This window comes from Sus scrofa, chromosome 2 (assembly GCF_054392235.1).
Source record: "Sus scrofa isolate SSC_HxYL_T2T_F1_AM1 chromosome 2, Sscrofa_HxYL_maternal_Yorkshire_Landrace_v2.0, whole genome shotgun sequence".
Lineage (NCBI taxonomy): Eukaryota > Metazoa > Chordata > Mammalia > Artiodactyla > Suidae > Sus > Sus scrofa.
This window is the reverse complement of record NC_139384.1, coordinates 61509327-61535320: the sequence shown is the minus strand read 5'-3', so window position 1 is coordinate 61535320 and position 25994 is coordinate 61509327. Positions and strand designations below refer to the sequence as shown.

The window sequence follows — 25994 nt, the reverse complement described above, 5'->3', positions numbered from 1 at the left end:
CAGCTGGTTAAGAACAGGACAAAGTGTCTATGAGGATGTGGATTCAATCCCTGGCCTCACTCAGTAAGTTAAGGATCTGGCATTGCTGCAAGGTGCCACAAAGTTCACAGATGCACCTTGGATCCTGCATTGCTGTGGCTGTGGCATAAGCTGGCAGCTGCAGCTCCAATTTGACCCCTAGCCTGGAAAATACCATATGCTGCAGGTGTGGAAATAACAAAGAAAAACTAGACATAAGATCGATAAGGAAACAGAAGACTTAATGCTGGAGGCCACTAGACATCTATGGACACTCCACCAAAAAATAGCAGAATATATGTTCTGCTTAAGTGCACACAGAATATTCTCTAAGAGAGAGTATATGGACAAAAAACAAGTCTCAATAACTTTTAAATGCTAGAAATATATAAAGTGTGTTTTCTAAAAACAAAGGAAAGAATTTAGAAATCAATAACAAAGAAATGTAGGACACTAATACATGTGAGAAATTTCAACAATATAATTCTAAATATCCATGGATTATTTTATGTGACAATTGGGCTAGGCCATGGTACCAGAATTTAGCTTAACATTATTCTAGATGTTTATGTGAAAGTATTTTTAGGTGAAATTAATATTTACATCAGCAGACTTTTAGTAAGGCAGACTACCCTCCATAATATGGGCGGGTCTCATCCAATCAGTTGGAGACCTAGAAAAAGACTTATCTCCTGAAGACAAGGGAACTCTGCCACTAGAATGCCTTTGGATTTGAGTTGTCAGCATTTAATCTTCCCTGGGTCTCCAACATGCTGACCCACCCAATTTTGGACTTGAAAGCTTCCACAATTGTGTAACCCAATTTCTTTAAAAGTCTCTCTCTCTTCCTCTTCCTTTCTCACTCTTTCTCTCTCTCTCTCTCTCTCAAAATTTCTCTCAGAGAGAGATTACTATGGAAAAATGTATGTCAATAAATTTGTTGACTGAAATAAAAAGTATAAGTTCCTAGAAACACAAACTACCAAAATTGATGCAAGAAGAAATAGAAAATATAAATAGATCTATAACAAAGAAAGCAATTGGGCCAATAAAAAAAAATTTCTAACACAGAAAAACAAAAGACAAAATGGCTTCACTGGCAAATTTCACCAAATGTTTACAGAAGAATTAATATCAATCCTTCTGAAACTCATCCAAAAGATAGAAAAAGATGGTGCACATTGGGGCTGGGATCAATATAGCAGAGGAGTAAGGCATGGTGCTCACCTTCTCCCACAAACACGTCCAAAAATAACAAACAAAACTACATGTAGAAGTATTGGCATAGAACATCTTTTGAACACTGGCAAAAGACCTTAAACCTCCAAAAAGGGCAAGAAATGCTCCAAATAATTGGGTAGAAAAAAAAGGGGAGAAAAAAGAAAAAGAAGGAGAGAGATGAGAAGGGGGGGATTATAATGTGACCAGCATTCCTGAGAGGAAGCTATAAAATAGAGAAGGACCCCACACTCTAGGAGGCCACAGTCCCAGAGAGTGAACCTCAAGGACTCAGAGAAAAGTGCATGAGCTGGACTGAGGATGGCAAAGCAGAAAGACAGTGGTAAAGACTGTCCATACCACCACCCTCAGACACCACAGCATGAGACACTCAGGCAGATGAGTGTCTGGTTCAGGCTGGCTAATGAGACTCAGGCTTTGGAGGTCAATTCCAGGGAGAGGATTATGGTTGGTTGTGAGAAGACAGCCTGTCAGGCTAGGGAGCAGTGCTCCTAGGACTGAGAAGCAGAGTGCCACAGCCATGGGACTACAGGAAGAGGCTTGGACCCCCAGAAGAAGCAAGGAAACATTGATGGGGAGGGCAAGATGAGGAGAGGTGGGACTACCATAGGAATATTTTCTCTGCACATGTGTGGACTCTTGGGTGGTGGGGCTCCTTTTGCACAGGCTATGGGCAGTAGGGGGACAAATTGCCAGAGGTATCTCAGACTCAAGAGGTGGGCATGGCCTGCCACCACTAGGAGTCCATGAGCAGGCACCACCTGCAGTCCTAGTCACCTTAGGGTCACTGCTGAAGAGGAGCCCTGCAATCAAGTGCCACTCATTATCCTCACTACCCTGGAAATGCACCCACACTGCTGTTGCCACTACCAAAGGCTCTGGGCACCACCTATACCTTCCTAAGGGCTACTGCCACTTCCCAGGGCCCTGCAACCAGGAGCAGCATGCACCACCTCCTCACAGATACTAGACAGTTTCAAGGGCTAAGCAACAAGGAACTGGCTACTAGCCCTTCCCATTGCCTTCATCATCCTGGAAACAAGTGTAAGCCATATACTGGCACACCAAGGGGATAACAACTGGCACACACTGAGGAAAGAGACAGGAAACATCCAAACCAAAAACAGCCCCCATTCAAAAAAAAAGTAAGGGCTCAAAAACTACCCAGGGGCACTCTTGCCTATAAATAGCCTTCCAAGATTATAACTGTTGTCTTCCATAACTCACAGAATAAGAAAATTATAAGCAAAATTAAGAAGCTCAGAAACAATACCCAGTTAAAATAAAAGGAGAATTCACCTGAAGGCATAAACAATGAAATAGATTTCTTCAGACACAAAGATCAAAAAGAAGACAGTGAAAATTCTGAAGAAATTGAGAGTGAATATGAAGGAATTAAGAGCAGATATGAACAGTAATGCAGATTACCTTAGAAAGGAGCTGGAAAATATAAGGAGGAGCCAAGAAAAAATAGAAAATTCATTTGCAGAGACACAAGCTGAGTTAAAGACATTAAAGTGGAGAATGAATAATGCATAGTAAGGAATAACCAACTTGGAAGATAGGATAATGGAAATTACCCAATCAGAACAGCAGAGAGAAAACCAAATGGAAAAAAAATGAAAACAATATAAGAGATCTATGGGATAATATAAAGCAGGCCAATGTACACATAATAGGGATTCCAGAAGGTGAAGAAATAGAAAAGGGGATTCAAATTATATTTAAAGAAATTGTGGCTGATGGAGTTCCTGTCGTGGCTCAGTGGTTAGCAAATCTGACTAGGAACCATGAGGTGGCAGGTTCCATCCCTGGCCTTGTTCAGTGGGTTGGGGATCCAGCGTTGCCGTGAGCTGTGGTGTAGATTGCAGACGTGGCTCGGATTCCAAGTTTCTGTGGCTCTGGCATAGGCCAGTGGCTACAGCTCTGATTGGACCCCTAGCTTGGGAACCTACATATGCTGTGGGAGTGGCCCAAGAAATGGCAAAAAGACAAAAAAGAAAAGAAGAAAGGAAAAGAAAAGAAAAGAAAAATTGTGGCTGAAAACTTTCCTAATCTAAAGAAAACAGATATCAAGATACAGGAAGCATAAAGGGCCCCAAACAAATTGAACCCAAACAGGCCCACAACAAGATATATTATAATATAAATGGCAAAAGTTAAAGATAAGAAGAGGATTCTAAAGACAGCAAGAGAAGAACAGTGTGTGAATTATAGGGAATCTCCATAAGGCTATCAGCTGATTTCTCTATGGAAACAGTATAGTCCAGAAGAGAGTAGCAAGATATATTCAAAGTTCTAAAAGGGAAAGATTCACAGCCCAGAATACTCTACTTAGCAAGATTATCATTTAAAATAGAAGGAGAAATAAATAATTTCTCTAACAAACAAATACTAATAGAATATAGGAATACTAAACCCATCCTAAAAGAAATACAGAAAGAGCTCCTCTAAATGGGAAAGGAGGAGTTCCGATCATGGCTCAGTGGTTAATGAACCCAACTAGTATCCATGAAGACATGGGTTTGATCCCTGGCCTTGCTCAATGGGTCGAGGATCAGGGGTTGCCATGAGCTGGTTGAGATCCCACATTGCTGTAGCTATGACATAGGCCAGCAGCTACAGCTCCAATTCAAACCCTAGCCTGGAAACCTCCATATGCCTGGGTGTGGTCCTAAAAATAAATAAATATCTAAGTAAATAAATAAATGGGAAAGGAGTAAGAAGATAGGAGATGGAAGAAATCACAATTGGAAAGTAATCACTTAAATAAGCCAGTATACAGATTTAAAAGGGAACAACAATAATAAAAAGGACAATTTGTGGCATTCCCAAGTGGCTTAGTAGTTAATAAACTTGGCTAGTGTACATGAGGAGGTGGGTTCAATCCCTAGCCTTGCTCAGTGGGTTAAGGGTCCAGCGTTGCTGTGAGCTGTGGTGTGGGTCTCAGATGCAGTTCGGATCCTGAGTTTCTGTGGTTGAGGTGGCCAGTAGCTGAAGCTCCAATTCCACCCCTAGACTGGGAACTTCCATATGACACAGGTGTGGCCCTAAAAAGACAAAAGACCAAAAAAAAAAAAAAACCTATTTGTAAAAGTGACAGAAACAATAAGCAACAGCAAAAGGATAAACATGAAGATGTAAAACAAGGAAATGAAAATCATAAAATGTGGGGAAGGAAAGTAAGAAAATCTAGACTCTTTTTTCTTTTTTTAGAATATGTTTGAGTTTATATGACTATCAGGCTAAAACAAGCAGATATAGGAAAGCATTAACATACTTGAAAAACAGGGAAACCACAAATCAAAATCAAACAATACATTCAAAAGAAATTAAAAAAGAGGACACAAGCATAAAATAAAAGGAAATCAACCAACCAAAAGAAGAAAGGAACAAAGGAGAAACATACAATTAACTGGAAAACAAGGTTTAAAATGGCTCTAAATACACATTTATCAATAATTATCTTAAATGCCAATGTACTGAATGCTCCAGTCAAAAGATGTAGACTGTTAAACTGGATAAAAAAAAAGGAGCCTAAAATATGGTGCCTACAATAGACTCACCTTACGTCAAAGGACATATATAAATATGAAAGTGATGGGGAGTTCCCATCCTGACTCATTGGAAATGAATCTGACTAGCATCCATGAAGACCCAGGTTTGATCTCTGGCATCATTAAGGGGATTAAGTATCTGTCATTGCTGTGAGCTGTGGTATAGTTTACAGACAAGGCTTGGATCCCACAATGCTGTGACTGTGATATAGGCCAGGAGCTACAGCTCTGATTCAACCCCTAGCCTGGGAACCTCCATATGCTGCAGGTTTGGCCCTAAAAAGTCAAAAAGATAGAGAGAGAGAGAAAGAATGTGACAGGATGGAAAAAGATATTTCATGTAAATAGAAAGGCAAGAGAGCAGGAGTTGCAGTACTCATTATCAGACAAAATAGACTTTAAAGCAAAGGCCATAAAGAAAGACACTTTTTAACAAAAAAAAAGGATACATTCAAGAAGAGGATTTTATAATTATCAATATATATGCCCATAATATAGGAGCACCCAGGTACATACAACAAATACTACCGGAAATAAAAGGAGAAATTGATGGGAACACAGAAATAGTAGGAGATTTTGACACCCCACTCAAAGCTATGACAGATCCTTTAGAGAGGAAATCAGTAGGCAATAGAGATCCTAAATGACACAACAGAAAAGTTAGACTTAATTGATTTTTTCAAGACATTACCTCCAAAAAAATCAGAATATACATTCTTTTCAAGTACACATGGAACATTCTCAAGGATTGAACATATACTAGAGCACAAAACCAACCTCAACAAATTTAAGAGTATAGGAATTATTTCAAGCATCTTCCCTGACCAATATGGCATAATACTAGAAGTCAACCACAGGAAAAGAAATGAGAAAAAACTGACTACATGAAGACTAAACATGTTACTAAAAAACCAATGTGTCAAAGGGAAATTAAAAATACCTTCAGACAAATGATGATAAAAATACAACTATTCAAAATCTATGGGATGCTGCAAAAGCAGTAGTTAGAGGGAAGTTCATGGAGATACAAGCCTTACTCTAAAAAGAAGAAAAGTTTCAAATCAACAACCTAATCTACCACCTAAAGGAATTAGAAAAAGAAGAAAAAACAAAATCTAAAGTTAGCAGAATGAAGGAAATCATAAAGATCAGAGAGGAAATCAATAAAATAGAGATCCAAAAAACAATAGAAAAAAAAAATAAAATCAAGAGTTGGTTTTCTGAAATGGTAAACAAAATTGATAAACCTCTGGTCAACCTCACCAAGAAGAGAGAGGAAGAGCCCAAATAAACAAAATAAGAAATGAAAAAGGAGAAATCTCAAAGGATACTGCAGATAAATACATAAAAACATAAAAGAACACTACAAACAAATATATGCCAACAAATTTGACAACCTAAAGGAAATGGACAACTCTCTAGAGACATATAGCCCACCAAAACTGAATCAAGAAGAAATAGATCAATTGAACAAACTGATCACTAGAAATGAAATTGAATATATAATAAAAACACTCCCTACAAATAAAAGTCCAGAACCAGATGGCATCACAGGTGAAGTCTACCAAACACAGAAAGAGGAAGTTATACCCATCCTTCTTAAAATTTTCCAAAAGTTTGAAGAAGAGGGAACACCCACAAAGACATTCTAGGAAGTCATCATTACCCTAATACCAAAATCAAAGATACTACAAAAAAAGAAAATTATAAGCCAATATCCCTGGTGAATAAAGACTCAACAATCTTCAACAAAATTTTATCCAACCAAATTCAACAATGCATAAAAAAGATCGTACCCCAGGACCAAGTGGGATTCATCCCAAGTTCAAAATAATGGTTCAACATATGCTAATCAATCAATGCATATACCATATTAACAAATGTTAAAAACCCAACAATCATCTCAATAGAGGCAGAAAAAGCATTTGACAAAGTCCAACATCCATTCATGATAAAAACTCTTACCAAAGTGAGTATAGAGGGAACATTCCTTAACATAATCAAAGACATTTATGACAAACCCACAGCTAATATAATACTCAACATAAAAAGCTGAAAGTCTTCCCACTAAAATCTGGAACAGGACAATGATGTCCATTCCCACCACTTTTATCCAACATAATATCAGAAGTCCAAGCCACAGCAATCAGACAAACAAAAGAAATAAAATGTATCCAAATAGGAAGAGAACAGGTAAAATTGTCACTCTATGCAGAAGACATGATACCATATTTAGAAAATGCTAAGGACTCCACACAAAAACTTTTGAGCTGATCAACAAATTCAGTCAACTAGTAGGATAAAAGATTAACATTCAGAAATCAGTTGTATTTCTGTATACTAACAATTAAGTATTAGAAAATGGAGTTCCCGTTGTGGCGCAGTGGTTAACGAATCCGACTAGGAACCATGAGGTTGCAGGTTCGGTCCCTGCCCTTGCTCAGTGGGTTAACGATCTGGCGTTGCCATGAGCTGTGGTGTAGGTTGCAGATGCGGCTCGGATCCCATGTTGCTGTGGCTCTGGTGTAGGCTGGTGGCTACAGCTCTGATTCGACCCCTAGCCTGGGAACCTCCATATGCCGCGGGAGTGGCCCAAGAAATGGCAAAAAGACAAAAAAAAAAAAAAAAAAAAAGAATATTAAAAAAAACTTTTAAAATTTCACCCCCAAAAATGAAATACCTAGGAATAAACCTGATTAAGGATTTGTAAGACTTATATGCTGAGAACTATAAAACATTAATCAAGGAAATTAAAAATGATTCAAAGAAATTGAAAGATATCCCATGCTTATGGATAGGAAGAATTAGTGTCATTAAAATAGCTGTACTATGCAAAGCAATCTATAGATTCAATGTGATCCTTATCAAATTACCCATGACATTTTCCACAGAATAGAACAAATAATCCAAAAATTTATATGGATCCATAAAAGACCCAGAATTGCTGAAGCAACCCTAAGGAACAAATATCAAGCAGCAAGAATAATTATCCCAGACCTCAGACAACACTACAAAACTACAGTAATCAAGACAGTGCAGTACAGGTACCAAAACAGCCAGAGGGACCAATAGAACAGACAGGGATCTCAGAAATAAACTCTGACACTTATGGTCAATTAATCTTTGACAAAGGAGGCAAGAACATAAAATGGGAAAAAGACAGTCTTTTCAGCAATTATTGCTGGGAAAACTGGACAGCTACATGCGAATCAGTAAAACTAGAACACACTCTCATACCATGCACAGAAATAAACTCAAAATGGCTTAAAAACTTAAACATAAGACAAGATACCATAAAGCTCCTAGAAGAGAACATAGGCAAAACATTCTCTGACATCAACTGTACAATGTTTTCTTAGGTCAGTCTCCCAAAGTAATATAAATAAAAACAAATATAACCAATGTGACCTAATCAAACTGACAAGTTTTGCACAGCAAAGGAAACCATTAAAAAAGATTAAAAGTCAATTATGCATTGGGAGAAAATAGTTGTAAACAATGCAACTGATATGGGCTTAATCTCCACAACATACAAACAACTCATATAACTCAACAGCAAATAAATAAGCAACCCAACCAAAAAAGGGGTAGAATAACTACCTAGACATTTCTCCAAAGAAGACATACAGTTGGCCAACAGGCATATGAAAAATGATCATCACTAATCATTAGAGAAATGCAAATCAAAACTACAATGAGCTACCACCTCACACCAGCCAGAATGGCTATCACTAATAAGACTACAAATAATAAATATTGGAGAGGATGTAGAGAAAAGGGAACCCTCCTTCACTGTTGGTGGGAATGTAAATTTGCACAACCATTATGGAAAACAGAATGGATGTTCCTCAGAAAAGTAAATATAGAACTAAAATATGATCCAGCAATCCCACTCCTGGGCATATATCCAGAGAATACTTTCATCCAAAATGATACATCCACCCCTATGTTCACAGTAGCACTATTCACAATACCCAACATGTAAAAAAACCTAAGTGGCCATCAACAGATGAATGAATTAAGAAGATGTGGTACATATACACAATGGAATACTACTCAGCCATAAAAAAGACCATGATGATGCCATTTGCAGCAACATGGATGCAACTACAGATTCTCATATTAAGTGAATTAAATCAGAAAGAGAAAGATACTATATAATATCACTTATATGTAGACTCTAAAACATGGCACAGATGACCCTATCTACAGAAGAGAAACAGACTCTCATATATAGACAGCAGTCTTGAGGTTGTCAAGGGGGAGGTAGAAGAGAGGGAATGGGATGGACTAGGATTTGGAGGCTAATAGATGCAAACTGTTACATTGAGAATGGATAGACAATGAGGTCCTGCTATATAGCACAGGGAACTATGTCCAATCACTTGTGATGGAACATGATGAAAGATGAGAAAAGAGAGTGTGTATAGATGTATGACTGGGTCAATTTGCTGTGAAGTTGAAATTGACAATATAATGTAAAGCAACTATAATACATTTTTTTAAAAAAGAGGATGTACTTTTGAACTTATTCTGAGATCAATATTATTCTAATACCACAGCCAAAGACATCATTAAAAAAACAAACTACAGATTAATATTGCCTATGAGTTCTGGGGAAAAAAAAGTTCAACAAAATAGTAGAAAACAATGGCAGCATGTTAAAAGGCTTTCAAACCATGACCAAGCAAGATTTATTCTAAGAATATAAAGTTGGTTTAATAGAGAATAACAATCAATGTAATACAACATATAAAAAGATTAAAAAAAAATTAAAACAAAAACATGGACATCCAAATGCAGAAAAATGTATCTGGACACAGACCTTACCCCTTTTATAAAAAATTAACTCAAAATGGATTATACACCTAAGTAAAATGCAAAACTATGAAACTCCTAGAAAATAGTATAAGGGAAAACTGGATGACCTTAGGATTGGTGATGATATTTATTTTTAATTTTTTTATTTTTGCTCATGATATTTTTGTACAATGCCAAAGGTACAATCCATGAAAGGAAAAATGAGTAAGGTGGACTTCATTAAAATTAAAAACTCTGATCTTCAAAAGACAATATAAAGAGAATAAAAAGACAAAATACAGACTTGGAGAAAATATTTGTAATAGATACATGATAAAGGACTGTTTTCTAAAATATACCAAAAAAACCTCAAAATTTCTAAAATATACCCAAAAAAACTCTTAAAAAGTACTACAACAAGAAAATTTATCCTCCAACTTAAAAATGCGCAAAAGAGGAGTTCCCCTTGTGGCGCAGGGGAAATGAATCCAACTAAGAACCATGAGGTTGCAAGTTCGATCCCTGGCCTTGCTCAGTGGGTTAAGAATCTGGCATTGCCATGAGCTGTGGTATAGGTCACAGACATAGCTCAGATCTGGCATTGCTGTGGTATAGGCTGGCAGCTGCAGCTCCAATTAGATCCCTATCCTAGAAACCTCCATATGCCCCAGGTGTGGCCCTAAAAAAGCAAAAAAATAATAATAATAATAATGGGCAAAAGACCTAATTTTAGAAGATATATAGATGACAAATTAATATACAAAAATATACTTAACATCATGTCATTAGAGAAATGCAAATTAAAACAACAGAAATTGACACAATGTTGTAAATCTACTATAATACAAAAAATAATAAAATAAAAATAAAATAAAGCTAAGATTTTTAAAAATCCAATACCTTTACACACCTATTAAAATGACTAAAACCCAATATACTGACAACACCAAATGTTAACAAGAATGTGGAGCAACAGGAACTCTCATTCAGTTGTTAATGGAAAAGCAAAATCCATTTATATCAATAAGTCTACAATATACTAAATAACATCTTTATGTTCAGGATACTAGATCAGGCACCAGAGGTCCCATATTCTGATAATAACTAATACTTTTGAGTGCTTATTTTTCTCCAGGGAGGTTTATGTTTGTTAGCTGGGTGGCTATACATAGATTATATATACTCAGTAAATACTCATGGAGATACTCTAGGATAGACATTATTATTATTTCCACTCTAAAGATAAGCAAACCTGAGGCTCACAGAAATGAAATAACTTGCCTGACTATAAATGATATAAAGGTGCAGAAAAGCCAATGAACTTGGAAAGGAGAAGTCGACATCCTGGAGGATAATGAAAAATGCCAGACTTTCTCTCCTAAGACTGGTAAGGATTCCTAGAAACAAGATGAGTAGGGAGGGAATAAGTAGATAAAGATATATTTGAGTATACTGACATTTTAGGGACTATCCACTAAGAGATGATTTACTTTATGGCCATTTTTTTTTTCAGTCAAGTCAATTTTCAGGAAATTCCAAGAGAGTTTTAAGACATTGGATCATATCTGAAAAGAAATCTCAAGTTCATTGAGGACAGCCCCAGAAGAGGCAGGTCCTAGGATTCAAATGATGTTAGCCACTTCTTCCACATTCATCTCTCTCAGCCTCCCAACTCATCTTGACTTTATGAGATATGATCAGAGTGCTTAGCATTCAGTGTGTCTCAATAAGTGGTAAATGCTAGTATGGGATAGCATATGACATTGTGTTCCATTATGTTACTACTCATTATTGCTGCATGGGAATTAAATCTTAAACCCAGTCTGCAATAGGCTTAATCATATATTTATAAATTTACATCAGGCAAAATAACTTCTGGACCAGTAAGGACCTTTCGAAGTTTTTGATCATGACCAATTTTAAGAAAGAGACTTTGCATTGCCATCCAATACATATACACACACTGAAACCAAGCAGAAATCTGTGGGGTCTTCCCAAGGAAAGAATCCTTCTGTCCTCACCTTTTGTTTGTAAAAAACCTCTAGCCTCCTAGGCCTTCCTTGAATTCCAAAGAGCAAACTTAATCACAAAAATTTTTAAATTCAAAAACAAGGGAAAGCAGTCAGGCAAGACAATAAGAGCTTAGCCATAAAACAAAGTCAAAGATTGTTAGTTCTTTCTCAAGGACTATAGATAATATCTTGAGCCATAACCTTGAGTTGTTTTGAAGACACTAAAACCTCTACCAGATGGAAGAAGTTAACTATATGCAAGCCACTAGCATATAGACCCCAGACCAGTTGGAACCAGAAGATTGTAATATCATACTGTTCCTTCATAATCAGCTAATCAGAAAATTGTGTATAAGCTTATCATGTACCCTGTGACCTTCTCCATCACACTACCTTTAAAAATTCTTCCCTAAAAGCCATTGGGAGTTTGGGTCTTTTGAGCATGAGCTACCCATTTTCTTTGCTTGGCACCCTGCATAAACACTGCACTTTCCTTCCCTACAACCTGGTGTCTAGATTGGCTTTGCTGCATGTTGAGGGAGCAGACCAAAGGTCAATTTGATAACAATACAACTGAAACAAATTTCACAAAATAATACTTAATCCCTACTACATGCAATCTAATATTCTCTATTTCTTCTTCTGTTTTGTTTTGCTTTCTTATGTTTTTTTTCCTGTACTGAGGGGCAGAATGTATAGCAATTATGATCACAGATTCTAGGGACAGCCTGAGAACAAATCCCAGCTGAAGTTGAAGGATACAAAATTGACATATAGAAATCAATACATTTCAGGAGTTTCCATTGTAGGTCAGCAAGTTAAGAATGCAACATTGCTTCTGTGAGGATGCAGGTTTAATCCCTGGCCTCACTCAGTAGGTTAAGGATGTGGCATTGCCACAAACTGTGGTGTAGGTCACAGATGTGGTTTGGACCCAGTGTTGTGGCTGTGGTGTAGGCCTGCAGTTGCAGCTCCAATTCAATCCCTATCCCAGAAACCTCCATATGCTGCAGCTATGGCCATAAAAATTTTTTTAAAGAAATCAGTATATTTCTATACACTAGGGATGAAACATCTGAAAAAGAAATGAAGAAAACTATTCCATTCATAACAGCATCAAAAACAACACAATACTTCAGAATAAGTTTAACTAAGAAAGTGAATGATCTGAACAATAAAAACCAGAACACTTGCTGAAAGAAGCTGAAGAAGACACAAACAAATGGAAAGATATCCTGTGTTCATGGATGAGAAGCATTAATATTTTAAATGCCAATACTACCCAAATCCATATATTTTCATCTATAGATTCAGTGAGGTCTCCATCAAATATTAATGACAGCCTTCACAAGAAATAGAAAAAATGATCCTAAAATTTGTATGAAACCACAAAAGACTCCAAATACACAAACCAATCCTGAAAAAAAAAGAAGAAATACAAAGGTATTACACTTTCTGATTTCAAGTTATACTACAAAGCCACTGTAACAAAAACAGTATGGTACCAGTACAAAAATAGGCCCATGTGTCTATTTTTGACCAATGGAACATTCCAACCAATGGAACAGAATAGAAAGCCCAGAATTAAACTCTTGTTTATATAGTCAACTAATATTCAACAAGGGAGCCAGAACTATCAAATCAGGAAAAGTTAGTCTCTTTAAAAAGTGCTGTTGGGGGAGTTCCCGTTGTGGCTCAGTGGTTGGCAAATCCAACTAGGAACCATGAGGTTGCGGGTTCAGTCCCTGCCCTTGCCCAGTGGGTTAACAATCCGGCATTGCCATGAGCTGTGGTGTAGGTCACAGACGTGGCTCGGATCCTGCATTGCTGTGGCTCTGGCATAGGCCGGCAGCTACAGCTCCGATTACACCCCTAGCCTGGGAACCTCCATATGCCATGGAAGCAGCCCAAAGAAATAGCAAAAAGACAAAAAAATAAGTTAATTAATTAAAAAAAAATGCTGTTGGGGAAACAAGATAAATACCTACAAAACAATGAAATTAGACACCTATTTTATACCACTCAAAATAATTAACTCAAAATGGATCCAAAATCTAAAAATCAACTTGATACTATAAAACTCCTAGAAATAAATGTAGGGAAGAAGCTCCCAGATAGTGGTTTTTGCAATGCAATGGTTTTTCTGGATATGACACTAAAAGCACAAAAAAAGCAAAAATCAGCAATTACAATTACAACAAACTTAAAAGCTTTTGCAAAGCAAAAAAAAAAAAAATTAACAAAATGAAAAGACAACTGACAGAATGGGAGAAAAATTTTGCAAACCATATATTGGATAAGGGGTTAATATCCAAGGTACATAAGAACTCATACAACTCAGAATCAAAAATAAAATCCAATTAAAAAATGGGCAGAAGAACTAAACATATAATTTTCCTGGTTCCATAACCAATATAATTTTTGTGGTTCCATATCCAAATGGCCAACAGATACATGAAAAGATGCTCAACATCACTGATCATCAGGGAAATGCAAATCAAAGCCACAATGAGATATCAGCTTGTATCTGTTAGAATGGCTAGAAGATAAAGAGACATGCTGTTGCAGGTTTGGGAAAAAAAGGGGAAACATACACTGTTGGTAGGAATGCAGATTAGTTTAATCACTATGGAAAATATGAAGGGTCTTCAAAAAATTAAAAATAGATCTACTGTAAGTGATCAGCAATTCCAATTCTGGATGTATACCCAAAGGAAATGAAAATAAGATGTCAAATATATATCTATATTCCCATGTTTATTGCAGCATTAGTCACAAAAGCTAAGATATGGAAACAACCTAAATACCTATCAAGATGAATGCATAATCAGATAATACACATAACATCTCCTTTTCACATATTTATATATATATATGTATTTATATAATTTAAATGGGTATTTTATATATAATGGAATAGTATATGTAATGGATATTGTATATACATAACGAAATATAATTCAGCCATGAGAAAGGAGGATATCTGGCCATTTACAATGACAACATGCTAGACCTTGAGCTCATTGTGTTAAGTGAAAGAAGTCAGACAGAGAAAGACAAGTAGTGTATGATATCACTCATATATGGAATGGGGATGAGGAGACAGGACAAATGTTTAAGGATACAAACTTATGAGTAGTAAATAAGCTCTAGAGATATAATGCACAATACAGTGAATATAAACAACAGTATTGTATTATAATCATCAAACTTGCTAGGACTAGAACTTATTTATTCCAACTATTTAAAAGAAAAGATAATTATGTAGCATGATAGAGGTGCTAATTATCACTACAATGGCCTGAGGCCAAAGAGAGCCACTCTACAGGGGCTGCTGCCAAGAATCACTGCTGACATCAGAGAACATCAGCAGTGGTGGGTTTTTTCTTTCTTTTTTTCTCTTTTGGCCACCCTCTGGCATATGGAGTCACTAAGGCAGGAATCAGATCTGAGCTGCGGTTTTGACCTATGCCATGGCCTTCATTTAACCCACTGTGCCAGGCCAGGGATTGAACCTATGCCATTGGCACTGCAGAGATGCAATCCCATTGTGCCACAGCAGAAACTCCAGTCATGGTGTTGATGAAGGCTCACACTGTGAGAAAAGTAAGGGATTAGTGACATCACATGTGCCAGTAGACAAACCAGTTGGAATACAGAACCTTAAAAAGTCACTTCTTTTCCATCTTTGACAGGCCTGAAACCTCAGCAGCAGCACCAGGCACACTCTCAATTCACACTCCCTCCCCAGTGCTCAGGCATTGGAATCTAATGTTGGCTCAACCCAGAGGAAGCAGGAGTCCAAGGAGGGCAGCCATTCTGTGAGTTAGGGGGAACGTTCTCAATGGCCTTGGGATCATTTCTGTCATCCAGAAAGCATGGATTTTCTCACAAATGTCACTGTCACATACAAAGGATTAAGGAGCCAATTTACAAGGACCCACTGGCCATGAAGTGACAATCTGAGCAGCAAATACTAATACATAAGCAAGACTCCAAAAGACCATGAGTTCACAGTGACACTCAAAAGAAAAATGTTCAGACAGTGGGAAGGTAATATGTTTAATTTCTATCAATTTTACCAAGTAGAGAAATGTATTAGCCTGAATAATGTCCCCCCAAGATAGTTCTTAATCTCTGGAACTTGTGAATGTTGATTTAGGTAGCAAAGATTTTGCAGATGTGATCAAGTTATGGATCCTGGATTATGTGGGTGGGCCCTAATTGTCACAAACGTCCTGATGAGATACAGGCAGGAAGAAAGAGATTTGACAGAGAAGAGAAGGCCATGTGGCTGGAGGTAGGTATTGGAGGAATGCAGCCACAAGCCAAGGGATACAAGCGGCCACAAGAAAGACAAAGAGGCAGGAAGCAGATTCTCCCCAGGGCCTCGGGGGTGGGGTGGTGGGAGTTGGCTGCAAAAACTTTGATTTCAGCCCAGTGAAACTGATTTCTAGGCTGCTGGCCCCCAGAACTGTGAGGGAATAAATCCACATTGTCTTGAGACACAAGTCTATGGTAATTTGTTAGAGCAGTACAGAAAGCTGATGCCAGGAAGTGTTCATCGGAAATGGATTTTTGATACTTCTGCTAAGTATAGACTTAACAATGGTTTGACTTATGATTTTTCAATTTTACAATGATGCAAAAGCAATATACATGCAGTAGAAAAACATACTTCTAATTTTGAATTTTAATCTTCTCTTGAGCTAGAAATATGTGGTAGTGTACTTTCTCATGATGCTGAGCAAGGGCAGCAAGCCACAGCTCCCAGTCAGCCAGGCAATCACGAAGGTAGACAACCAATATACTTAGAACCATTCTGTACCCATACAACCATTCTGTTTTTCACTTCAGTACCATATTTAATAAATTACATGAGATATTCAGCTTTTTATTGTAAAAGGTCTTGTGCTAGTTGATTATGCCCAATTTTAGGCTAATGTCAGTGTTCTGAGCACCTTTAATATAAATTAGGCTAAGCCATGATGACGTTTGGTAGGTCAGATGTATTAAATGCATTTTCTGCTTATAGTCAGTTTATTGGAACTTACATGCACGTATCTTCTTCTTTGTAAGCAGGAGGAGAAAAGAGTAGGATCTAATGCTAAACAGAAGCAGATAAAAAAAGATGAGGCAGGAAGGGGTTCAAGATGTGTTCCACAGGGAGGAAGGAGTCAAGACCTGAAAGGAAAGCTCATCCCTTGGACTCAGTCCCTGAAAATGCCCTAACCAAATTTTGGCCAGGTTCCTCTTCTCCAGTGGACTTCAACCTTGGCCCATAACTTGTACAAAACACCAACATAGTGTCTAAAATCTCAGTATCGCATCCCTAGGATGACCTAAACTTAAAATGCCTGCCTAAAAAAACTCAAGGCTGTCAAAGAATCGACTGTTCAGCAAGAACCTGGAAATAAGTTCCCTGTACCCAAAACTGTGTAGGAGGGTAGGAGCCTAATGGCTATAATCACCAGTTATCAAACCCAAATGGGCTTCACATGCACCAGCTCCCTCTTTACTATCTTTTTTTTTTTTTGGATTTCACTTCCCTATCTTCTGCTCAAGCCTCCCATCTCTCAATTTTCCCTCTCTATTCTCTCATTCTCTTTTTAAAACATCCTGCCACCTCCATACAAATCGAACTTGAGTTCAATTTGTGCTGGACTTTTCCCTCTTGCAATTGTATATTACTGATTAAAAAATCTGCCCATACCACTTTAATATCCAGATTTCTTTATCTTTGACACCCCCATACCCTGGAAATTGGATCTTCCAGGGCCCTCACTGATGGTAACAAAATACTAAGAAAAGTTCCTTGCTAGCAGGTCAAGTCTCCATATGGTGTTGAGCAGGCTCTTGGATACACAGTGCTGACTAAGTCAACACCAAGAAACACAACTGGCGAAAGACTATGTAAAACTAAACAAAAAAAATTTATGAGAACAATGTGGACTTTAAAATCTTACTGGCATGTCTAATGGTGATCACCTACAAAAAGGGAGCAAGGGGCAGCTTAAAACCACCTGGGACCACATACTTATATCAGGACCCAACAAGAGCTACCTGCTCCCTTGGTTGTTAGGATATCATTTCTGCTTTAAAAGTTCTGGTAAGATTATAGCATGACAGGTATCAGTAGGAATAGTGGTATTCCTGAGAACTGAGGGAGGCAAATTCTAAGAGTAGGACAGCTTAAAGATCTGGTGTTGTTGTTGCAGTGGCTTGGGATACTGCTGCAGTGAGGGTTAAATCTTTGGCCAGAGAACTTCCATTTGCCTCGGGCATGGCCAAAAAAAATTTAAGAAGTAAAATTAATTAATCAGTTAATTAATTAAATAGTAGGACTAAAAGGAAGACAAAGGAAGGTAAACAATTATCAGTCAATTCCTGGCATTAGAACGGTTAGAAGCAGTGCTGGTATCCCCATCCTGGTAGACTTTGTAATCCTATAAATGGTGCCTATCTTCTTTCTTTTAACTTTTTAATTATACTTGATTTACAATGTTCTATCAATTTCTGCTGTACAGTGAAGTTATACAGTTATAGTTAGTTACAGTTATAGTTATAACTATAACTAGTTTCTCTTATTATCTTCCATCTTATTCCATCACAAGGAATTGGATATAGTTCCCTGTGCTATACAGCAGGACCTCATGGCTTGTCCTCTCCAAATGAAAGAGTTTGCATCTACTAACCCCAAACTCCCAGTCCATCCACTCCCTTTCCCTCCCCCTTGGCAACCACAAGTCTGTTCTGCATGTCCATGACTTTGTTTCTGTTATGTAGATAGGTTCATCTGTGCCATATTTTAGATTCCACATAGAAATGATATCATCTGGTATTTGCCTTTCTCTTTCTGACTTACCTCACTGGTATGAGAATCTAGTTCCATCTATGTTGCTGCAAATGGCATTAGTTTTCCCTTTTTATGGCTGAGTTGTATTCCTTTGTGTATATGTACCATATCTCCTTAATCCATTCATCTGTGGATGGACTTTTATGTTGTATTCATGTCTTGGCTATTGTGAATAGTGCTGCAGTGAACATAGGGATGCAAGTATCATTTTGAATTAAAGTTTTGTCCAAATATATGCCCAGATATATGATTGAGATTGCTGGATCATATGGTAGTTCTACAGTTAGTTTTCTGAGGTACCTCCATACTGTTTTCCATAGAGGCTGTACCAATTTACATTCTTGCCAACACTGAAGAAGTGTTCCTTTTTCTTTTTTTTCTTTTCTTTTATTTTATTTTTTTTTTTTTTGTCTTTTTGTCTTTTGTTGTTGTTGTTGTTGTTGTTGCTATTTCTTGGGCCGCTCCCGCGGCATATGGAGGTTCCCAGGCTAGGGGTCGAGTCGGAGCTGTAGCCACCGGCCTACGCCAGAGCCACAGCAACGCGGGATCCGAACCACGTCTGCAACCTACACCACAGCTCACGGCAACGCCGGATCATTAACCCACTGAGCAAGGGCAGGGACCGAACCCGCAACCTCATGGTTCCTAGTCGGATTCGTTAACCACTGCGCCACGACGGGAACTCCTTTTTTCTTTTATTTTAAACATGTGGTTGCACCTGCAGCATATAGAAGTTCCCAGGCTAGGGATTGAACCAGAGCCACTGCAGAAACAATGCCAAGTAGTCATGATGTGAGTCACAGGGGAATTCCAGCTGTGCCTACCTTCTCAGCACACTAAAAGGATTAAAATATTTCACAAGAAGCTGACACATCAGTTTGTGACCCTAATTCATTATATAGACGTTTTGTTCATTTCACAATTAATGCTTATGTATTCAGGGAAATAAGTTGTTAAACCCAAGTGCAGATATTTAGATGAATGTTGATTGTTTGCTATGTCCAAAAAAAAAAAAAAGGCTGGAAGTTCCCATTGTTGCTCAGCCATAATGAACCCAACTAGTATCCATGTGGATGTGGGTTTGATCCCTGGGCCTGCTCAGTGGGTTAAGGATCCAGCATTGCTGTGAGCTGCAGTGTAGTTCACAGACATGTCTCGCATCTGGTGCTGCTGTGGCTGTGGTGTAAGCTGGCAGCTGCAGCTCTGATTTGACCCCTAGCCACTGATGTGGCCTTTAAAAAGAAGAAGGAGAAGAAGAAGAGATAGTTGATATCATAATATTAGTGACATGGGCATCAGGCAATACAGAATCCTCTCTGCTGACAAACTCAAGGAGGGGTGAAATGTGATGCACTTTACTTTTCCCTTCTTGGGAAAAGAGAGGCTGGGAGGAAGGGATTTCCAGAGCTCTGTTGGGGAAAGGAAGAGTGTAAGGCTTATCTGTGCTTAGCCCCACACCCAGGCAATGGTGACTGGGTGGAGGAGAGAGCCCCAGAACTAGGATCAGTCCTTCCCTGGGGTAGGGTAGGCAGATGGATGGATTTTGTTTCTCTCTCTAGGCAGAGCAGGTGGGGAGAAGTTCACAGGTCCCAGGTGCTGTCCCTCCTTCTTGCCCCTAACTCTAATTCCCACTCAGCAACTTTATAAATTTGTATTCTTCCCAGGGCATCTTCTGAGTTCAAAGGGCAAGAAAGCTGGGCAGGTGTGGAGGCTATAGTGGGGAGATCTGGGCCGTACTGGGTTGGAGCTAGCAGCCATGGTCCCAGAAAGCCAAGATGACATCCTGACTGGCTTCAGTGAAACCAGGAAACCCTGGTTTCCTGTACTCCACCATATTGCACAATCTAGATTCCATTCAAAGGCCCACAGTGGCCCACCCTCCAGTAATTTGTGGGCACTGTGGAAAATGTTAGAAGGCCATTTTCATCCAGACTCAGGTTCTGACTCACATTGTGGCCTTGGACCCACCACTGTTATCCCCTTTGGACTTCACTCTCCTCATCTACAAAATGAAGTCATTGTCCCAATTACCCCAACAACCCTTCCAATTCCAGATATCTAGGGGTAGGAGTACATAAATTACGAAATTTTCCATCTCATTTAGAACTCACTTAGGGAGTCCAAAGGGTAAGAACGCACAGTCTTTAATCTTAAGTGGCTGACAGTTTAACAAATGATTCAGAAACATGAAAACAAATCATCACATCATACATGGAATTCAAGATTTTTTTAGCTCCCTTAAAACTTTCAAACTTCTTCAGGTCGTGGTCTGTACAAAGATTGGAAAAAGAGTTTCCAGACTCATAGCAGGGTCAAAAGAAATTTAAGTTTATTGAGATAAGAGACACTGCTAGTGCAATGTAAGGACTTCCTGCTGATAATGGAAAGCTGACCTGAGCAAGTAGTTGTGCCTGTTTTTATAGCCCCAGGTAGAGAGGAGAGGTCTTACAATACAGCTGCTGACCCACTTATTGGTTGGGGAAAGGGAGTCTTATGACACACTTGCTGGTAGTTTGGGGATATATAATGCCCCTATAGGGGTGGGATGAGGAGTGGGCCACATACCTTTCCTAGTAGAGGGTAGGAAGGAGTAGGCCGGGTCACTCAAGGTGAGGGAGGGGGCATTACAATGAGATGGGTGGGGCAATAAGGGTCTGGTAATTTTTATATCAGCCGGAGCTTTTTTGAGTTATATCTCCTTGGAGAGGCCTTGAAGTCCCACACAGGTGTCTGGGGAAGAAGGATTCTAACAGTCCAGGATTAGTGGCAGGATTCAGGGTGAATCTCTTTCTATGGCCTTCTAATGTTAGCATATGTTGACCAAATCCCATGGCTTCAAATTTCTAAACCATTGCCCCTCAGGGATAATGGATATCCTCAATCAGGAGCCTTGCAATCCCCTGTGCTGGGTCATTGTTATCCAATTATGCTTTAATATCAGCAGATCTTTTGGGATATTCATCATCACAAAGCACCATATCTGTAAGATTATAGTCTAGAAACTGCTTGCTCATAGACCACTTCCATATTTTTCTCCTGCTCCAAAAGGAGCTTGCTGTACAAACCACATTTCCCAGGAATTTTTACCCACTGACTTCCAATCAGTTTCAGCCAAAGGGAGGCTCCAGTGGGATATTGGAGGCAGGATGTAGGAAGAAGCCAAATTATTTCTTCCTCTGTCTCTTCACTTTGGGTTCTATATCCAGCTGTGGCTATATCTTCCTGTAGCAAATCCAAGATATCATGTCCTGTCTTCCCTACATATACCAGTTTGGGGCCTCCAGATCTGGATGCATCTGTAAAGGGGCAGAGGTAGAAATTGAAATGTTTCTGACTCCAACCACCCCCTAGACCACAGTTGCCCCCACCATTCAGCCCAATCCTGCAGGCTCCTGGCTGATTCAGAACATTCTACAGTGGTTTCAACACAAGTGTTATCCACCCTTAGCATAGACCTCAGGCCACTCTGGAGATCTCTCAGGAGGCACCCTTCCCCCCCCACCATTTCCATCTGCTTACAATAAAGGACAAGGTCATACAGAGAGATGGTTAATCATTAATAGCATTTCCTGTATGTTTATAATGAAGTTACTGTGAAAAATCAGGGGCCCCAGCATACTGAAGGCCAACTCAGGAGAATTCCTGGCAACAATCCAGGAATCAGGTTAATGAGACCTGGTTGAAACACAGCTTCCTCCAGTGGTAGGGTTGAGGGTCAGGGAAGTTCAAGTCCCCTCAACTGATCTTTGGGATAGGGTTACTTTCAGCTGGGTTTGACTTTTATAATCTGGAAAAAATATAAAAATCACACAAATATTCAGCCCAGAAAACTAAGCCTTCTCCTAGGGCAGTCCCTCTCAAACATCATGTTCTCTATAGGTTTCCAATGAGCTTCAAGGTGTGACCAAAGCAAATATTAATAAATAATAACTGAAGAAAACACCCCCATTGAAGAGGACCCAAGGTCACCCTTTCCTCTGGTCTATGCCTCCATCCCAGAACTCTCACTTTCCTGAGTGCCATTCCAGGATCTCCATCTCAACCAGGATATCAATGGGGACGTTAAACTCAATACCACTACAGCTAAGCTCAACCTTTTTCATACTTTGCTTCTCAAATCTACTTATTCTCCTATTCCCTCTCCCACTGTAGGCACTGTACCATAATCCAGCCAGTCAGCCACACTAGAAACAAGACAGTGGTATTAAATTGTTCTGTCTCCTACTAATCTTTCTTTCCCCTTAACTGGGGCACACACAACCCCAAGCTAGCTCACCAGCCCACTTTAACTTCTGTTGACGTTTACCTATTTATGCAGGAGGAAGATCAAAGAGCTTCTTTCCAGAACCAAGGGGGGACCAGCACATTTCTGTCCTCTTCTTGGCTTTTGCACCCACTCTGTGGTGGCCTCTCCACACTCTGCCCCACCACCTCCTCTACATCCCACATGGCCCCACATTCCTGAAATGAGCTCAGACTTATTTGAACATCAGCAATCCCCATACTCACCAGTTACACCCCTCAAAACCTTCACACTGGTAAGTGGGTGCCCATGTAACATGCCAGGACTTCCACTTTGAAGATTAAGGTGAGGGCAGTAGTGTACACAGTGATATCAGCTACAATTTAACAGGGGAAGAAAATCTGTGCACGCATCAATGAGAGAAGGCTCGACCAGAAGGATGTCATTGTGGAGTAAAACAACTAGACTCTGGAGCCTCCAGCTTTAGCTTCCCATAGCCAGTACCCAAATACAGTCCTTCCTTCTTGTGGCGCCTACATAGGCACCCATGCATGAAAGCTTTCTAACCTCTCTTTTCCTACCAAAACTGCTCTTGGAGCAATCTGAGATCTATATTCACACCACTGAATCAGAGCCACTGAGTTCCTTCCAGACCCAGGGACTTGTACATATGAGGCTTCACTTTTCACTGTGGACTTCCATTTTGGAAGTTTCTAGGAAAGCGGCTTCCTTCTTCCACATCCAGGAAAGACTGCTCTAGGCCAACATTTGGCAGTATGCCATGATGTGGACACAGCTAGGGCACACCAGATGGCCCAGTCCCTGAGAGGCAGAAGGTCCCTGTTCTTGGCCCTACTCCCTGACCACATCCTTTGACACACCCTCTAACCTGACCAGACAGCATCACCCAGCAGCACTGTGCAGAGAACAGCACACTCTTGGCAGGAAGCTTGTGCAGAACAAAGAGACACTGCATGTCCAACAAAGTCTTTGTGAACTATGGAGAACCAGAGTCATGAATGGTTTAGTGTATTTCCTGTAATGATGACGACAGGAGAGACTGCCATTGTCAAGGGTATGGAAAATCTTCCTGAAATGATAAATGCACAAACATCACAGTGTCCACATTATTTGAGCTCTGCAGTAAGCTCATCACTATTGCTTTCTCCTTTGATTCTGCACTGTCTGTGTTTCATGGGGGGCAGCAGAGCATGAAAAATGCACCTCTCACCAAACCAAAGAGCATAGTCATACTAATGAAGAGTGGGAAAGGCTTACCTAACATATACCCAGGAGAACCAGAAACAGATATAAAAGCACTGGGCTTTGGCATCAGAAAGACCTGAATTTAAACCCAGCCTCTACTTACTAACTGTGCAATATGTGTTCGTGATTTGGCCTTTCTGTACTTCAATGTTTTCATCAGTAATAGTAACAACCATAGTAGTAGCTGCTACTTATTGATCACATACAACATACATACCAAACATGGCACTGAATGTTTTAATATTTCACTAGATTGACAAAAGAACTATGAGGAAAATGCTATTATGAGGAAAATAATATCTTCTAATATTATGAGAACAAAATGAGGTAATGTATGCAAACCATAGTTGGTGCTTTTTGGGGGGGTCGGGGGCACTGCACCTGTGGCATGCAGAAGTTCCCAGGCTAGGGATCAAACACATGCCAGAGCAATGACCTGAGCCAGAGCAGAGACAATGCTGGATCCTTAACCTGCTGCACCGCCAGGGAACTCCATAGTTGGAGCTTTTAAAACTGAGTTAAGTCCAGGTCTGTGAAGTGGTATGGTAGGAGATGGGGAAGAAGTAGGGTAGAAGGAGTTCAAGAAAAATGTAGAAGACATAAACATAGCCTTCGAGGATATTGTAGACAGTTTGGAAGACAAGAGTGCATGAACCAGAAAACTGTGAGACACTCTCCCTACTATGGGAGAGTAGAAATTCTCTAAGGAGAAGTACAAACAGATTTTGTGGAAGCAGAGAAGAAGGAAGAGGGAATACCAACCTGGCAGGAAAGTAAGCAAAGATATGAAAACTGGTAAAGATTTCAGGGTCATTTGTTGGTGATGACATGGAAAAGAGTTCCTGCTAATTAACATTGTGCTCTGCTATCTCAGGACAAACCATGACATTTCTTCCCTGATGGACCTCAGTGTGTCACATAGTCATAATCAACTCCAGCTGACACCAGCTTCAGCACTTGTCTAATCCAATTTCCTCTTTTGCAGATGAAGAATTTGAGTTTCAGGGAAGAGACATATGGCTCTTGACTGATGCTGAATGAGAGCTATCCAGGGCTCCTAATTCACTCTAATTCCCATTGTCCCCACTATGAACTGCCATCAACATTAGGAAAGCCAAAAAAGGCTCACCCTACCTTGCAGCTGCCCCACATCTTCAGTTCTGAGAGGAGTAGCCAAGGGTTTGCTCTTGCTTCCAAGCAGGGTCTGAGAGAATTTACTAATAATTCCAGAGATTCACTGGCCTTCTCTGGTATAGGTTATACTCCCATGTCTCAAGGATGCAGGCTTGGTCATATGACTTGCAGTGTGTTCTCTCTTTCTCTCCCTCTCTCTCCCACACTCTCCCTCTTTTCCTCCTGCCCCTAATATTTTACTGTAGTAAAATATAAAAAAGATAAAATTTAACATCTTAACCATTTTAATTATAAATTTCAGTGCTTTTTTTTTTCTCTTTTCCCTGCACCATGACAGTCAGCAATTTTTCACATAAGATCTTCTTCATCAGCCTGTGTCCCAAGTTAAGTTGACATGGAGGAGAAATGCAACTGACACAGACAGTGTGAACAAGAAATACATCTTTGATGTTGTAGCTTCTGCACCTTGGGGTTTCCTGTTACACCAGCAGTACCTCACTTCTCCTTATTGATACACAGGGTAACACACTGGCATCTCCAGTCCCAGCTATCCACTGCTGGCTAAAGACCATGAAGCTTCCATGCCATAGTAACTGACTTGTACAAAAGTAAAAGATACTGCTTCTACCCTCTAAAATCTCAAGATGCAGAATACAGACTAGGCATGGAAATAGATGAAAAGCAAGGACGAATTCATACAACTGAACAAGTGCATTTGTCATCAAGGGTATGCTTGAAAGGATTAATCCTCCAGGATGTTGAGAAGGGAGTCTTTTGAAATAGAAAAGGAGGTGGACTGGGAGTCTGTGGTTGGTAGATGCAAACTATTACATTTAGAATAGATAAGCAATGATGTCCTACCGTGTAGC

General features: G+C 39.4%; 1 protein-coding gene across 1 annotated transcript in view; it reads right to left on the bottom strand.

Annotated features, from left to right (window-relative positions):
* LYPD8 (LY6/PLAUR domain containing 8) overlaps positions 1-25994 on the bottom strand; it is a 120508-nt gene that overhangs the window by 26769 nt on the left and 67745 nt on the right. The gene's annotated exons all lie outside the window — the stretch shown is intronic.